The 16,552-nt window shown below is 46.5% G+C and overlaps 1 protein-coding gene across 2 annotated transcripts in view; it reads left to right on the top strand.

The window, feature by feature from the left end:
- Fmrfa (FMRFamide related propeptide) overlaps nucleotides 1-16,552 on the top strand; it is a 305,089-nt gene that overhangs the window by 183,589 nt on the left and 104,948 nt on the right. For both annotated transcript variants that reach the window (XM_077672606.1, XM_077672607.1), the window contains exon 2: nucleotides 1,491-1,603. The gene's annotated coding sequence lies outside the window, so the exon portion shown is untranslated. The remainder of the gene's footprint in view (nucleotides 1-1,490; nucleotides 1,604-16,552) is intronic.

Raw genomic sequence — 16,552 nt, forward strand, 5'->3', positions numbered from 1 at the left:
ACAGGTAGAAGAGTCCGATGTACAAGGAATGAAATGTAGGACAGTTGCATGTTGGGCGAGTTGGTACGTGTTCATACGTAATCACAGCGCGAAGGACGGGACAGACAGAAAGATCAACCACTCAGCGCCTGTTCAGTGGTTGATCTTTCTGTTTGTACCGTCCTTCGCGCTGTGATTAAGTATGAAGGTGATTACCGTCATTGAGAATGCCCGCAACGGCCGGAGATGCGCGAGCAACCGGTGGAAGTATTCGCAGCCCTCGCCGTCGTCGAGGGATCCGTCGAGGGATCAGAAGTACAAATAGAATCACGCGACTTTCTGCCTATGGCGGTTGTACAGCCTAACGATAGAGAGCGAAGTTAAATTCGTCGCATGTCTGACTCTGTCGCCTCAGTAAATGGCACCCGTGGGTGAGCGTGAGACTGTTGCATTGTTGCTCCTTCACGTTGGTCCAGGAATTAGGGTGCGTGTTCATAAATAAGGAATCGTTGTCGGCGCAGAGCACATTTATAAGCTTGCAAAATTTGGACAATATTTTAGGCGGGCTGCCCGAGGGTTGATGGTCACCATTCAGAGTTTGCTTTTAGTTGGTTGGCTTTTAGTCAAAAGGCCCCCCCCCCCCCTCTCTCTCTCTCTCTCTCTCTCTCTCTCTCTCTCTCTCTCTCTTGTGACATCCTTTTGGGCGCTGGGGATTTCACAATAAAACTGAAGTGTTTCGGGTTTTGTGGATAAACAGGGGAGCACCGCAGGGTGCGCGCCTTGCCCGACCTCCTTTCTGATATCAGGCCCCGAGTTGGACATACTTCGTGCAAATACATTTGTACATTTGTACTTCTTGTTTGGAGTAGACTGTCGTCGGCTTCACGCCGTCGACCAAAAGCTATCTTTTCGTCATCGATTTTGATCGACCGATCCTTCCGGAAATTTTAAGTAATGTCCAGTCCCGAAATATGTCATCTTAGCCCAAGATGTATGGCGCAAGTTACTCGGCTATAAAAAGCTGTTTGTACAGAGGCACAAAAAATTCTGATGACATCCTGGAGCGAAATCGACCCAGAAAGAGTTTCATGTATACCTTCCATCCAGGTGCACTTTTAGGACGTGAGATTTACGGGTACTATCGGAACCTAATGAGACGGGTCAATTTTAAATCAATGACCCAAGAACTGGGGGGGGGGGGGGGGGGGGGGGCGCACGCAACGTGCCTCTTCCTTTATCCACTCGCTGAAAATAAAATGAAATACAGATAACGGCAAAAAAAAAACAAATTTTCGAAGAATGTTTGTTTAGCCATAGCAAGGAAAACTCCTTCAAAGCCCTCAGGCATCAAGCCGAACTTTCGGGAGAAGATCCCCGCCGCAAAACTTCGCGAGACCTTGAGGACAATTTTCCCTTCGCCTTGATAACACGGTGAAACTTGCAATTCCGTTTGTTTTTGTTGTGTTTGTTGTTGTCTTTCCTCCATGTTCCCCCTTTCTTGTTCGCCGCAGGCCACGGAACGTAGCAACCGAGTGTAGGAGGTCGTCGCCTGTGGTTATTCCCCGTTGCTGTTCCAACAGGCCGGCCCAGGAGATCAGACGCTCATAGAAACCGTGCTCTCCAAGTAAGTTTTCTTGTTTGACCTTAACGCTGTGTTGTCTTTCGTGGACGCAAACATTGCAGTTTGAACGTTTTGAATGTAAACGCTCAAAGCAATGGTCCGAACGCGCATTCCATTTCCAGAGTATGCTCGCATATTCGCGGCTGGAAAATGAAAACGTGGGCAGGTCCAGCAACCACTATTGCATACCACAGAATAACACAGCCGCGGGCGCTTGGTTGCCCGCCGTATGAAACTGAATTCATTCGTTCTCGACCAAACAGCGCCGGTTCTTGCTCTGGAAAGAACGTGATGATTTCGATTGTGCGTTCTTCGTTTCGTCGAATCGCCTATAGCGCGCAAGAACGGAAGACTTCATTTCATAACTTCCCAGGCTACTGTGAACTTTCTAGAGATAGAATTGACAGTTGGGTTAGCTGCTTGAAGTTCACGATTGGGGAAAGAAACTGTGCCCAATGATGAAGCAGTTTAATAAATTAAAGGACAAGCGCTCTTTTGAACAACTGGCGTCATTATTCAAAGTTTGAAGATGTGAAGGTGTGCACACTACAAAAAACAAATAAAAAGAGCGCTGAGGCTTCTGAGCACACGTTTAAGTGTAGCAGTTATTACCTGGCTAAACTGTTACGAACATTCATGGCGGGTTGATTCTAAGCACCCTTTTTTACCACGATCGCGATGCCCAAATTGAGGGGGGCGCTTAGATTCGAAAAGCGTAAATTATGCCCCCCACCGCCCGGCCATTTTTTCGCCGCCTTATCTCGACAAGACGGGCGCAAGGAATGTTTCATTTGGCAGACAATCATAGAGATAATAAGTACAGACAGTGTAGCCGCCGCTTAAGTCTAATAGTTAGTAGCCTTTATTACCATTCGAGTCCGTTGGGCCCCTTATGCGGCCGCTCACAGTAGGCCCCAGCAAGTTGTCTTCTGATCCGCCTAAGGGGTCTGTAAATGGGAACTTCATAAATGACTTGGCCGCAACGTCAACTCGCGCCCGCTTTCATGTGTCTGAAATCTCTTTGCCATGGTTGCCTAGAAAAGAGGTGCTTATATTCGCATGCAAACTTTTTTCCATTTTTTTCTTCCGAAAGTAGGGAAGCGGCTTAGAGTTGGAGGGTGGTTAGAATCGCAAAAATACGGTATCTTACGTAGAATCACTTTTTCTGTGTGCTACCCGCCGCGGTGGCTCAGTGGTTAAGGTGTTGCGCTGCTGAGCACGAGGTCGCGGGTTCTATTCCCGGCCGCAGCAGCCGCTTTTCTGATGGAGGCGAAAAGCAAAAACGCCCGTGTGTACGAAATTTCGGCGCACGTTAAAGATCCCCAGCTGGTCAAAATTAATCCGGAGCCATTTACTACGGCGCGCCTCATCGCTTGCGTTGCGTCGACGCATTAAACCCCACAATCAATCAATCAATTTTCTGTGCCCTTTAATTCGGTCATCGTCATTTAACTCATTTGCTACCAGCGTGATGCTAAAAGATGTTTACGTATAATCAAGCGCGAAAGGTTGGCTAGTGGAGTGTTGGGCTGGTACTCACGATTGCGTTAGCATGTGACGTCACCATAAGTGTGTGGGAAAGCTGATCCTGGCGATGTTGATACGGGAAAAAAAGGATCGCAACTTTTGCAGCAGGTTTTTTCTGAGGTGCTCTTAGTTCGATTCACACGAATGTTTGATCCAAGTGTATAACCGTCACTCAGACACAACTAAGATGTCGAATCCATCGGATGCGGTTCAAGCATGGCCCTGTGCCCGAAAATGCCTGTAACGCGCGTTCCTATAAGCCGTTACGGGACCATATTTGAAAACGTACGTCGAGGAAGAACGTGGTAGATGCTAACTTTGGTTTTGTGTTTGCACACAAAAGTGAAGTTTTGTCGGTTTTCCGCAGGCAGCACTGAAAGCGAGCTATCCGGACACAGTGGAACCGGCTGCGTGGCGCTCGTGAATTGAGACGCGCAATTCTGCGAAGCATACACAGAAACTCTAGCCGGCGGCAGCTGCATGCCCGCTTTCGCCAAACTAGCCAAGTAATAGTTCCGCGTTAAGAGCTGTGATCACAGGGTAGACCCCTCCTTCACTGCACGCTTACAAACAAGCCGGCCACTATAACTGGGTTGTAGCTAAACTTGTACGTAAATAAATCAATAGATCATTCAGACCTAAAGTGTGACCGCTGGGAGGTATTGAACGATATACATTATTACCCAGTAAGTTGACACAGGGAAATAAACTGGTGGCTATTACAGATACGGCCATTGGGCGAAGACATGACGAGTGGAGCCCAAACCTTGTATTGAACAATCCAACCGACCAACAACAAAAAAGACAACTGGTTTAATTTTCGAAGAAATGGCCAGTTTTATGTAGAAACCGGGTCCGCTAAATTATATGCAGTGTGCAGGTCTTTCTACGTCCACAAACTCCCGACAACATACTTTTTGCTTATATTATTACAGTACGCGGACACTCCTTTCATTAAAAATATATCTAGCGGGCCTATTATTCGCTGGCCGAAGTTCGCGCAAACACGTGTTATACCGCTTTTTCAAAGTAAGGCCCAATTTCCGCGTCGTGTGCTTTTCTGTGTCCGTGAAGGTGGCAGACAAGAACATCCAGCCTGAAAATGCCAGGTATCCGTCCAGCTGTTTACTGACACGTCATTCCAAATTAGAGTCCTAATCTATCTGAGTAGTGGTAGTCTAAACGTCTCGACGCTGATCCGCTCAAAGCGAATGAGTGTGTAGCCACCAGAACAGTTGATCCCTAAGAACGGGTTTCCAGTGTTGTAGGTACCATTCAGAAAACACCCAACAAATCGCAACGTACGAATAACGGCGATTGACAGACACCTGACATATTTTTATTTATTACGAATGCTTGCATGAGGGGCCGCGAAGTGGCCAGTTTCGTTGACGTTTGAAGTCGCCTCGGCAAACGTCACTACCGCGGCATGTGATGGATTATCCCATATCATCGGCACCCGTGAAGAATACAACTCTCAGTCGCAGTCACCCGAGTCATCAGAAAGAACGAGGATTGCGCGGTGACATGTTGGAAGTCCATTTTGACGTAACGGTTCGAACATACTCCGGATGACAAAGTTCTGAGAAAGGATGGTTGTTATTGAGAAAAAGTGTAAAGGTGATTATTAGGAAAGCTGTGCCTGCAAACATCACTCACAGCTGGAATGAGGGAGGTGGATCACGGGAACCTGTTCCACGTGACCGCCATGACGTCTAACTAGTAGTGACGAGTCCAACTATGCTAGATGAACTTGTAGTGACGAACCAGTAGTGACAAGAACTATGTGAGAAGAAAATAGTGTCGAGAAAACTGTTGGTGACAAGAAAAGCTTCTTCGCTCGGCTAGAGTCGGAAGCTGATATCCCTATTCCGTAGCCGGCATTCAGTGTTTGGTTAAACTCTGCTTATTCGTGTTCGCAAAGCTATCCGACCTTGGCTGTCGCTGTGATTTGTTTTTAGGCCTAACAAGTTTTCTTTTAGCGCCTCTAACACAGTTGCTAGGACGAGAAGAGGCCGTGGAGCACTCATAGCACCAAGATTGTTGGTGGCCTCACGTGCTCGTGCATTTTGCTTGCCCAGCACCTTAGTGCCAACACTCCAGCAAGCGAGAGCGAATTGTAGTCATTGCCGACAGATGGCGCTAATAATTTACTGAGGCTAACTTTATGGCCACTACTTCAGGCAAATGAAGGCGCTGTAAGCGGATTGTAAATTTTTTTTTGAAGGTATGCCTCCTTTGCTGCAAGCCCGATTATATTCTTTTTGGGGGGAGAAAGGGGGTTGCAGTGACTCGGCGCTTCCCCCACTAGCATAACCGACCACTTTTAAAAGTGACTGTCAGATGCTGATTTGATTGACTGTGGTGTTTATCGCGCCGAAGCCCGACCTTGGCTGTGAGAAGCTCCGTAGTGGATGTCTCCGCATTAATTTAGACCACCTGTGGTTCTTTACTGGCACCGAAATATTAACACACGGGCATTTTCGCTTTTCGCCGCCACCCGAAAATCAGGCACCGCAGCCGGGATCACACCCGTGTCCTTGCGCTCAGCAACACAACGCCTTAGCCACAGAGCCAGCCGAGTGGGCACCTTTCAAATTCGGTTTAGCTAATACGAAAGCTCACGCTAAAGCACGCCACTTGTGCGGTGCCAGTAAATTCCGTGTAGTCTCTCTGACAGGACTTGTAGTGCCTCGGGAGTACGCCAACTGGTTGAGAGTTCGAGCTTCAACCATGGCGTAAGTGCGATGTCTGGTACAAAGCGACCGCCAGGCGCCCTCACATTTGCCACACTCCGCGTAGTGCTCTCAGCGCCTCGGAGAGAAAGTGACACTTCGGAAAGCAAACTCATTCTGGGTAGGTTAGAGAAGGAGTTGAGCGTTGTGTTTACTGTGGCCGCTGTGTATTTATTCTCGAGGAGAGCCTCTTCGAAGCTGAAGCAGCCCCCTCACTTCCAGCGATGTCGCCTGCTTGATCAAACCACGCTGCCGGGAAAAGAAGGGGGAAAAGAAACCCACGAGCAAGCAGTCCGGGTTGCAGTCGGGCCACCTTATGAAGTGAGGCCGCGTTAGGGTTGCGCCTGCTACAAAGCGGAGTAGAGAAACGCAAGCCTTGTTCGGTGTGGCTGAACTGGGTCGCCTACGGTACCAGACCTATCCCCTCGCTACTTTCTACGCTCCGCTGCCACGTTATCCGACGGGGAAAGTGGCTGGTGGACACAATATTTACTCCGTTCGGTGGACCGCGCCGCGCGAAGAAGAGAGAGATGTGTGAACAGACTGCGAGCTTGGAGACGGTAGCGCTGGGAGCGTCGAGCGTGAGACGCGGAGAGCTCGGGGAAAGTCAATACCACGAGGTTTCTGTTTCGCGCTCGATTCTCTGTGTGCGCGATTCCCGCAACGTTGTGGGAATGCCGGCCTATTGGGGTGCCGCTTCGCGGGTTAAAATGTAACGAGCTATGGAAAAAGAAGTTTCCAATAGCGTTAAGACTGTATTTATTGTAAGTTTTGGGGTGATCTCATCGCATACGGCATGAAATATGCAAGGTTTTTCAACGTTGAGGCAAAAACAAGAGAGAAAAGAGAAAGTGTAAGACGATAAAAGTTGGTAGAACAGTATAAGCGAGACAAATAAAACAGGTATTTGAAAATTTTCTCTTTTTTCTTGCTATTTGAGTCTAGAGGAAAAGGCGCTGCATATGTTTCCAGGAAAACACCTTTCCGTTTGCGCGTGCCACAGGAATCATGACGCAGGCTTAATTATTAGTCGACAGATCTCGCCGAAACACAGGGCTTTCGCGAAAACGGTAATTTCGAAAGAAAGAATTTGCTGTCTCATATTTTTTTACGAGAAGGCGATAGCCTGGTAACATGCTTGTTCGCTGGTGTATACGTTGTTAACGAGTTTATTCGAACGCCATCGTGCTTTGCACTTTAACGCCAAAAACGCAGTAGTTAATGTTAGCAAGAATATTTTGGCTGTCTCGTTCATAGGACCAGGCCAAAGCAGATAAAAATCAGACTGGTCCGGCCCTACATAGCTAACGAAGCGTGTTCGTGGATATATAAGCTAAAGATGTCCAATCCTCACTGGAGACGATGCGGAAGCTCTGTACCTGTACTTGTCATTAAGGAACAAGCACACACCCACACACACATACTTTATGTCCGGAAGCTAAGGTTAGCCATCTTTAGTGCCCTGAGTGCTTCCTTTTCTCCAGAACTCGGGAAGCCGTAAGCACACTTCATGAGTAATTCATGTGTATAGCCTTGCTTTCTAGCTCCAGGAAGGAAATATACTTCCGCCTGTTTCCTGTATCACCCGACAAGGCTTCCTTCCGCCCTCCTAATCATCGAGGTACTAGTGCTAGAGCTATGGTCGTAGCCTGAAAGATGATCACTTGTGAGAGGGAGTGTGGTACACTAATACCTTCCTATGGACGAGACTAATTTTTGCAGAAAATATCTAAAGGCTAAAGAAATAGGTTGTTGTTCCAGGAATCGCCCACGATTTGTTTTGCACAGCTCGTCTCGCTAACTAAGAGAACTATTATGCAGATGCCGAAAGATACTTGAGGAAAAAATTCCCCGCATTTCCCCGAGGGGAAGAATGTGAAAGTGCGAATGCACGAGTTGAATTTGCGCGGTTCGGTACTGTTCGCGAAAGAGAGATCACACACACACACACACACACAACTACAAAGAGAGAAAGATGCATTTATTCACAGACACCTATTTGTGTTGTCGTTGTACTTGATTGCTAGAGCGGATCTCAGCTTTGAAATTTCGTGTCAGTACTCCTTTAAGCGGGTGCATTAGCCCTTCTCACGCCCGATTCCTGGCCAATCCCCCACGTGGGTATGTGCCATGCACAGACACCTATTTGTGTTGTCGTTGTACTTGATTGCTAGAGCGGATCTCAGCTTTGAAATTTCGTGTCAGTACTCCTTTAAGCGGGTGCATTAGCCCTTCTCACGCCCGATTCCTGGCCAATCCCCCACGTGGGTATGTGCCATGCACAGACACCTATTTGTGTTGTCGTTGTACTTGATTGCTAGAGCGGATCTCAGCTTTGAAATTTCGTGTCAGTACTCCTTTAAGCAGGTGCATTAGCCCTTCTCACGCCCGATTCTTGGCCAATCCCCCACGTGGGTATGTGTCATGTCAGCGGCCAGGCAGCGCGCGCCCATCTCCCCCCGTTGCCAAGGAAGACGAGGAGATTCCTGGCCAATCCCCCACGTGGGTATGTGCCATGTCAGCGGCCAGGCTGCGCGCGCCCATCTCCACGTGCGCGGACATCGCCGGTGGACGCAGGTTCAGGGTCGCTTAAGAAGTGCATTCGCACTTAAAACAAAATGTCTACAGCCCCCACCACCTCGATCGCTGTTAATTGTTTTAGACAGCCGCTTAGATGGCCGCGGTTCCATCATTACGAAATTATTTACCAAATAAGTGGGAGATGACAAAGTAAGGCTGTCTGGTGTTGCGAATTTCCAAGTTATTTTGGGTAATTAAACTTCTTAAAGCTATAGTCTTGTCCCAGATGACGAGCGTAGTGTAGCTTTGTTTCAGGGAATTTCCTTTGTTAGGCTTTTGTTTCGATCTCCGCGCCACCAGGGAAGAGATTGCGTCATAGAATTTGACTTTGAACCGCCTTTTGCAATTTATGAGGTAACATGTTTCAACATTGTGGAGGTTTCTAAGTGGGCAAATCTTCTGGTATTTGATTGAAATTGTATGCATAGAAGGGGTGTTGGAATTTCTTAAGTAACCCCTCTTCCAGAGCAGTTTACGTACCGTATTTGCACGATTATAACGTGCCCCCCCCCCCCCCCCGATTGTAACGTGCAGGTAAGTCTACTTTGGCAATATAAAGAAAAATTCTTTTGATGGCTGTTTTACCGCGTAGATGCAAAATATATGACACAATTTACCTGGAAGCAGATGTTCCCTTTGACGCACGCACCTGTGGCAGAAAAAAATTATTCTGCTTTATAAAATTGCTTATCGAACTCCTGCTAGAATTAAAACAAATACGGGGAACATTGATAGCCGATTTGGGCGTTGAGCCCGACTGAAACACGCAGAGTATTTTTAAGGCTACTTTTAGCGAGAAGTGGTGCGCCTTAGAGTCGTGCAAATACGATACTTTAAGGGTGGGGGATATTTCCAACGTTTTATATTTGCGAGTTTACTCGGAACTAACATGAATTTAAGATGCTTCAAACTTGGCGAATCGGTGTAGACGTCTTAGAAGGCCGATAATCATTCACCTATGTTGGAGTAGTTTAGATTAGGAGAATTCATAACCAAAGCATGCCTCGGAGTAGATTTCGACTCCGGTCACTGTGTGAGAGAGAGAATAAACGTTTATTTAAATCAACAGGGGGGGGGGGGGGATTGTGCTGAAGCTTGAAGGAGGTGTTCTCAGTCCAAGATGCCTTGAGCGCGGGCAGCATCGACAGCTCTTTGAGTCAGCCCGAGGAAGTAGTCGAGGCCGGTGCTCTCCAAGGCGCTCTCCCAAAGCTAGGCGGCAGAAAGTTGCAGGTTGTGGGAATCAGTGGGGATTGGTCGCACCCGCCGAACAGTTTCGTTACTTCCTAGAACAGTCCTCCATTTCTGCAGTGCAATAGCCTGAAGCTAGAATGTTATAACGCCTGTTGTCTTTGCGAAGGTTTCGTTAAATAAACCATAATGCCGAAACTACCCATGCCACGAGCGACGCAGGAAGATGCGCGCGTGCAAATATAATTCGCTCATCGGAAGACTGAAAGGGTGTTTGCAAGACGGCGTCCGACAATCCTTACGAGAGATAAACAAGTCGACGCTTGGAGCTTAGATTCATTCGTGTTTTCTATTCACTTTGTGAAAGAAACTGGGAGGGAAGTTATATTATCTGTAGATTCCCTTTCTTGGGAAATGATTTCGGGGAATGAACCCTGTTCGGCTGAGTTTTGAGAAACGTCTCGCTTGACTTACCCTTCGAAAACATACAAGCTTCCGGGGGTCGCGGGTGGTTCCAGAAATTGCTGGAAATCATGTGCCAGTGCAGGTACAGGCACGCACCCAAAGAAAACAAGTTAAGCCAGGTTTCATTTTCTGTATGACGACTCAACAATTTCCCCGTCTTTGTGATGGACGGGTCAAGTTTGACATATTTTTTATGGTTAGTTATCTTTAGAGTTTTAGCAGCAAACGTCTCACGCAATCTGAGCACAATGACAGATGGCAAAGAGGGTAGCCTGGCTAGTGGGTTGGTCCTTGTAGCGTAAAACATCGCAAAGGTCGAGGACGAAGGAAAGACGACGACAGAGGCGCTGTGGGTAGGACCTTGATTCTGACCTTTCCTGGTAAAGATTTCTTCCATTTTTTTACAAGATTCTAAACCTCGAAAAGGGCAAGATGACCTTTCTTTTTTCCATTCCGGATGCCTTACGAACCAGGGACAAGCGTTCGGTGACCCGCTAGTTACAAGCTGCACTATGATATCAACACAAAACACACCCGACATTTTCGTTTCTTCTCGAATTAATCACCCAGTACAATCTTGAAACCTGTCTCCACAAATCGGTGTAAGGTTCTCACCGGCTTTTCCATACTGCCCGTCCGCTTTCTACCATCAATGTGTACAGTGTTAGCAGTGCATATCTGGTGACTCTGAGTGTGTTGTGTACATCTTGTACTTAGCTGTGTGCACTCTGTATATTAGACGGCAAGACTGGAACAATGCCCGCGGTTTCATTTCTGACCTTCCCCTTTTCTCGCCATCCTAACTTTCCCTTTAGCATTGCGGCCTCTCGTTTTGAACAAATATTCTCACTTACTCGCGTGGAGAGAAACCAATTAAACCAGTGAGGGCTTTTTTCTTAGAACACCGGATTTACCATACCCTTTAAGGGACTCCGCAACACTCCCGATCAACGCTTTCAATCCTTTCTTCGTGTCTAGGAGCATTGCTACAGCTAACGTTATCTCCAGGATGTAGTTGCACTGCGTGATTTGCTCGTTGCAGCAGCTATGCCTTCCGTTTCTGCTTTGGTTTTGTGGCTTCTTTTTAAAGTGGCTATCGAATGCGTTCACTGCTACAACTGAACGAAAGCCGGCCATTAGCCGCTAGACCACTGTAATAACGTAATTCCAGCGGACCAAGAACACCAAGGGCAAGGGCCGGGAAAGAAAGACAAAACTTTTGGGCTGGTTTTCAAGTTATCTGATGGGAATGGAGCCATGATTTTTGGCTGAGGTACTTTGCGACCTCCTAATTCACGAACTGGGTGCGTTGGTTGACTACGTTCTGCAAGCATTTAGGATTTAAAAAAAAAGTAGGAAAAAGTGCTGCAGGTCCCTTTTATATTCGGCCGACTAGCTCGCCGCGAAGCAAACATTCATCGTTACATAACTCTCACACACAGCAAGCGCACACACAAACTGCCAAGCTCGAGAGAATGAAGGATGTCCACTCGATTTTAAAGAAGAACTGCGGAATCAGGAACAAAGTGAAAGCACCCGAGACAAGCGACAGCGACAAGGAGCAACAAAACACTAAAGAAAACCTTATTCCTTAGTGCAGGCCTTTACGGTCGTCCCGAACAACGCTGGGAGACACCGGCGCAGTCTCCCTTCAACGACCGCGCATACATAAGCGCCAAAGGTTTCGTGCATCGTTCGGCGCCGGCATAAATCTCTGGCGCGCCGCGTCTTGCTCGTACAACATTACCACACTGCCGAACGCGCGAGGGAACAAAATGGCGCGTTCGGGCCAAGGAAATGATGCCGAATCCCGATTGATCGTAAAATCGACCATTCACGGCGCGCACGGATTACCCATACCGCGACCTGCTCGCTGCCTCCCCCTCTCCCGTTCTTCCCAAACACGTGTCGCTGTACCCCTTTCGTGGCGTGTACAGTGTCGCCTGGGCTGCAGTGCCGCTAGAGACGTCGCTGCTTTTACGGCCGTCCCAATTTAGCGGTCGTTACACGGGGAATTCTCGTTGCCCGCTATGCCGGGAAAAGGGGGAACGTTGAGTAGACGGGGGACGCGGGACGAAAATGAGCGGCCCTAGAATTCGCACAAGGTACACCAGGTTACCTTCGCATATTCGTCAACTATGCTCACGGAATCTGTGCCCGCTTATGGTGGTAAAGTTAAACTGTGACTTCGGCGATCCGTTACGGATTTAAAAAGTTTATGTTCTTGTAAGCGCGTGACCAGGACTCATTGGACTCCCCGCGTCAGGGCCGACAACTGTATAGCAAGGGTATCACAGAAGAGTTCAGGAAGGGTGAATGCATTTCGTAGAAGACTACGAAGTATTCCCGTCGACCGAGCGGAGGGGCACTAACTAATTTAGAATAAAAGTAGAAGGTAAGCAACGATTCTTAAACTGGATTCAGTGCGGTGGTCACTGGCTATGTCCCAAACTCCTGTAAGCGGACGAAAAAGGCAGACAATTTGCGAGATTTCCGCTTAACGTCAACGGGTAACACTTGGCTTACGTATCCATGGCAAGCGTAATATAAATGTCCCGCAGGTGCATTTCCACTGCCCAGAGCGTTTACAGAGTTTTTTAAGTGTGGGTGGCCAAAACAAGACATCATACTGGTGTAGCATTCACGGACTAACCCGGAAGGTTTGGGGGGATAGATACGTAAGAGCGGGCGTCCTGAGAGTCATATTAAATGCTTGTCAAGCCACCGGACGACTCTGTGCAATCGACTGCTTTTTGTAGGTAAGTGCAAACGCCCTTCATCACCTGAAAAAGAATGCTTTCTGTTAAGATTAATAAGTCTATGCTTAACTTAACCGCTTAGCTTCATGCAATAAGTAATATATTATATTTTTCACAATAATGATTGTAGTGATGTGAGCCTATAGCCTTCGCAGACCCTTGGAAGCAGACTTTGTACAAGGCGCTGACTATAGCTGTAACCTTTGTAGACCCCCTTAAAATTTGGGTTTGTTTAATGCTTCCCTGGTCTTACTAAGTTCCCACCACTTGCAATATTGTTTCTTGCCGCAACTTCGTCCTTCTTTCGAAAACAAACCGGCCTTACGGCAACACGTTTTATCTGTGTTCTTTGCCGATCTCATTCGTATATGATGTATTCCACTCTAACTCACTTGCCATTCACTTCACTAAAAACGCGCAGGAACAAGTTTGCCATGCACTATACACTCTGGAAAGCTACGCACGCAGACTCTACAATGCGCGATTTTTGAGACGGAAACGACGGCGGGCGGGAAACGTTGTTTAGTAGACAGAAAACATGATGGTATTCCTTACATGTCTCTGAATGCGTCGAGCGTCCTTACTGCAACCGTTACTGAAACACAATGACCTTAAGCACTTTCCCAAACAAGTTCGCGATGTGAGAAGAGAGGCCACAAGGAATTCAAAACACTAGGAGTCGGAAAACAGTTCCAAAGCTTGCAAGGAGGCTGACAATAAAATCAGAAAATGTTTCCTTTTCGTTACAAAGTTAGCCGGTTCCGTATGCCATTTCACATTTTTTTCTGAGAGGTATTTATGCTAAGCCGTGCCTGTTTGTTTTACAGTCAAAAACAATTGTCATACATAATGGACGCATCTCCTGACGCCTTAGAATTCAACGTATGTTTCTTTGAATTCTGGGTGCGTGAGATCGAACCGAATTTCACAGTAAACAACTGTAAATCCATCTTTTCCCGGGGCATAAACGATTCACCATAGAACGGAGAATGCCGCCCACTGTGTGACAGCTAGAGTAAACTTGAATCGAAGAGTGGTTTCCTTTTAAACACTTTTCCAGACGTTCGCTGCATGCATTTAAAGGGGAGCATCAGAAAGTTTACGCGTGCGTGAACCATGGTGCAGATGGGCAGGAGGTGCGCCTTGAGAGCGCGATTACTGGGAACACTCACCGACTACACGGGAAAGTGAGCTGCAAATGTAGGTGATGGTGCCGATCCCCTGTGCCTATTCATTGATTTCTGAGTAATCTATTGTCTCATCTTGCTGCTGAGGCAGGCGAGTGTGTGTTGATTCGGTTGATTCTCCGAACGGTTGCAACAAACGTTGAGGACAGATTGGGTCAGTTTGCGTTGATCCCCGTTGAAACGTTTGTGTTCGTAGAAGGTTCGCAATACCAGCATTTACTTATTCAAGAAGAACAAGTTTTCATGCATAAAACAGTAACTGTCTGCTACCAGTTTGGCTTTATTGTGTGGAAAATTATTTATATTATTGCGAAAGCATTGGTTAGCACGACAAATCAAAACTCCAGTGTCGTGTCATATAGATGGCCTACAAAATTGCCTACAGTTAAAAGAATACAAAATAATTCAAGGAAGTAAACAAAAGTTCTGTATAATCTTTTAAACGCCTCAAGGGGCAGCTCCATTCACGAAAAATAAAAACAAGATGCAAGGAATTGAGCTTCATTCACAAAGTAGCTGACACCTCAAAGAATAAAAAAAACGTGAAAGAAAACAACGTTTGGTCAAATATTTGAAACACCTGAAGAAGAGTACCCACTCATGCAAAATAAAACCAAAATGGAATTCAGCTTTTCCCGCAAAATGGCTGACAGCTCAAATAATAAAAACAGTGGTGCAACGAGAAAGCACAGGTTGTGTCAAATGTTTTAAACACCTCACGGAGCGGACCTAATCATGCAAAATAACAAGATGGAATTGAGCTCTGCCCAAAAAAATTGCTGATAGATCAAAGAATAAGTAACAGGTGAAATATATGCGGTGACGCCAAGTTTCGAGGCAAGCTACTAATTCCAAAACGAAGTAATTGAGTTGAAAAAAAAAGTTCGGTACCTTCGGGTCTGCCAATTGAATTCCGCACCACATGAATGAAAATCATCACAGCTGGATATATATATAGCTGATTAAAGATAGATCTATTGAGTACGGTTTGACGTTCGACTCAGAAATGCTTGTTAGAGGAACTTACTGAGGCCTACACGAATCATTTGAGCATGATAAACCCAAAAGCAACAAATTGTCGAGTAGAAAAGTATGGTAGCTCTAATAGACCTCTTCGCTTGGCGATGGAACACGGGTGGGCACTGGGTGCCCAGTTGTAAGAAAAAGAGAAGAAAAAGACGCAAAGGAAAGATTATGTTAATCTTTCTCGAAACTGCCGCCTCTTGGTGGAAGCTAGACATATGCTTTTGAAGGAACTTAGTGAACTTATGAGGTTCACTCTTTAAATACCACTTATCTTATCATTGGGGACAACAAATTTATGGCACGCAAGAAGGGATATATGTAATTGTATTTAAGCTTATATTTACGTTACAGGTCGCTTGAATTGCTAAAGAATGCATATCTATTGAGTGATTCGGGTTTTATTTACGGGAAACATACATCTTTCGACCTTCATTTTCCCGGAAAATAAATAAACAAATTGAATTCAACTCGGAGTACAAACCGTAATTTAACCCTGGACAGTCACCCCTTGTTGGCATTATACAAAAACATCATGGGTATCATTATCATCACCATTATCAATATAAGGATACGCTCGGCAATGGGGCGCTAATGCTTTGGTCACCAATAGGGCTTCGGTTTAGAAGAACTTGTTGCTGAGCGAGTTGGTGCATCTTGGTGAATAAACACGGGCTTTGCGCGAAAAGAAAAAGGCAACACACACAGGAAGGATGGGATGACCGCAAACTATCAACTAAATTTTATTGGACAGATCATACAAATATATGTACACTATCATCTGGTCATACATGCTCATTCCTACAATTAATGCACTCTTTACAGGCAGCTCTATCACAACGCTACAGACACATGTCAAGATATACAATCTCTGGTTCGTGAAGAAACACCAATGTGCCACTCACGCATCCTTCTCCCTTCTTTCTTATATGGTAGACCTCTAAAATTTACCGTGCCTTCGTGTCGCTGGACCTGCGCAGAACCCTAACTTCGTTTAACAGCGGTTCACACTCGCCACTCGTGCAGGCCAGACAGTGAGCGGGCAAGTGGGCATTAGTTTTGCTTTTTGACAGAGAGGTCATGCTCACGCATAAGGTCATTGATACAGCGTCCTGTCTTCCCTACGTAGACTTTGCCACACTTCAATGGTGTTTGATATACCACACCCACTTTGCAGTCCCTGTAGTTGTTGGCGTGCTTCTTGCCGCACCCTTCAGGCTTCTTGTTTCCTTTAGCGATTCGTAAGCACATGCCTGCAGGTTTCACAGGGGCCGAAAAGAACATTTTAATCCCGTACTTGTTGCAACCTTTTTAAACATATGGGATGTTCTTTGGACATAAGGTACGAGCTGAGGCTTGCTGGCTCTCTGCTTCTCCTCTGACATATTCGCTCTTTCACTGACCTTCAGCTTCTTCAGTAAGGTTTCCGCAACATGTTCTGTATCTCAAATCTTTTATTTGCGACAGCACTCCGATGTGGTGAAAATA

This window comes from Haemaphysalis longicornis, unplaced genomic scaffold (genome assembly GCF_048455015.1).
Source record: "Haemaphysalis longicornis isolate Haplotype H1 unplaced genomic scaffold, Haemaphysalis longicornis Haplotype H1 scaffold_6, whole genome shotgun sequence".
NCBI classification, from domain to species: Eukaryota; Metazoa; Arthropoda; class Arachnida; order Ixodida; family Ixodidae; genus Haemaphysalis; species Haemaphysalis longicornis.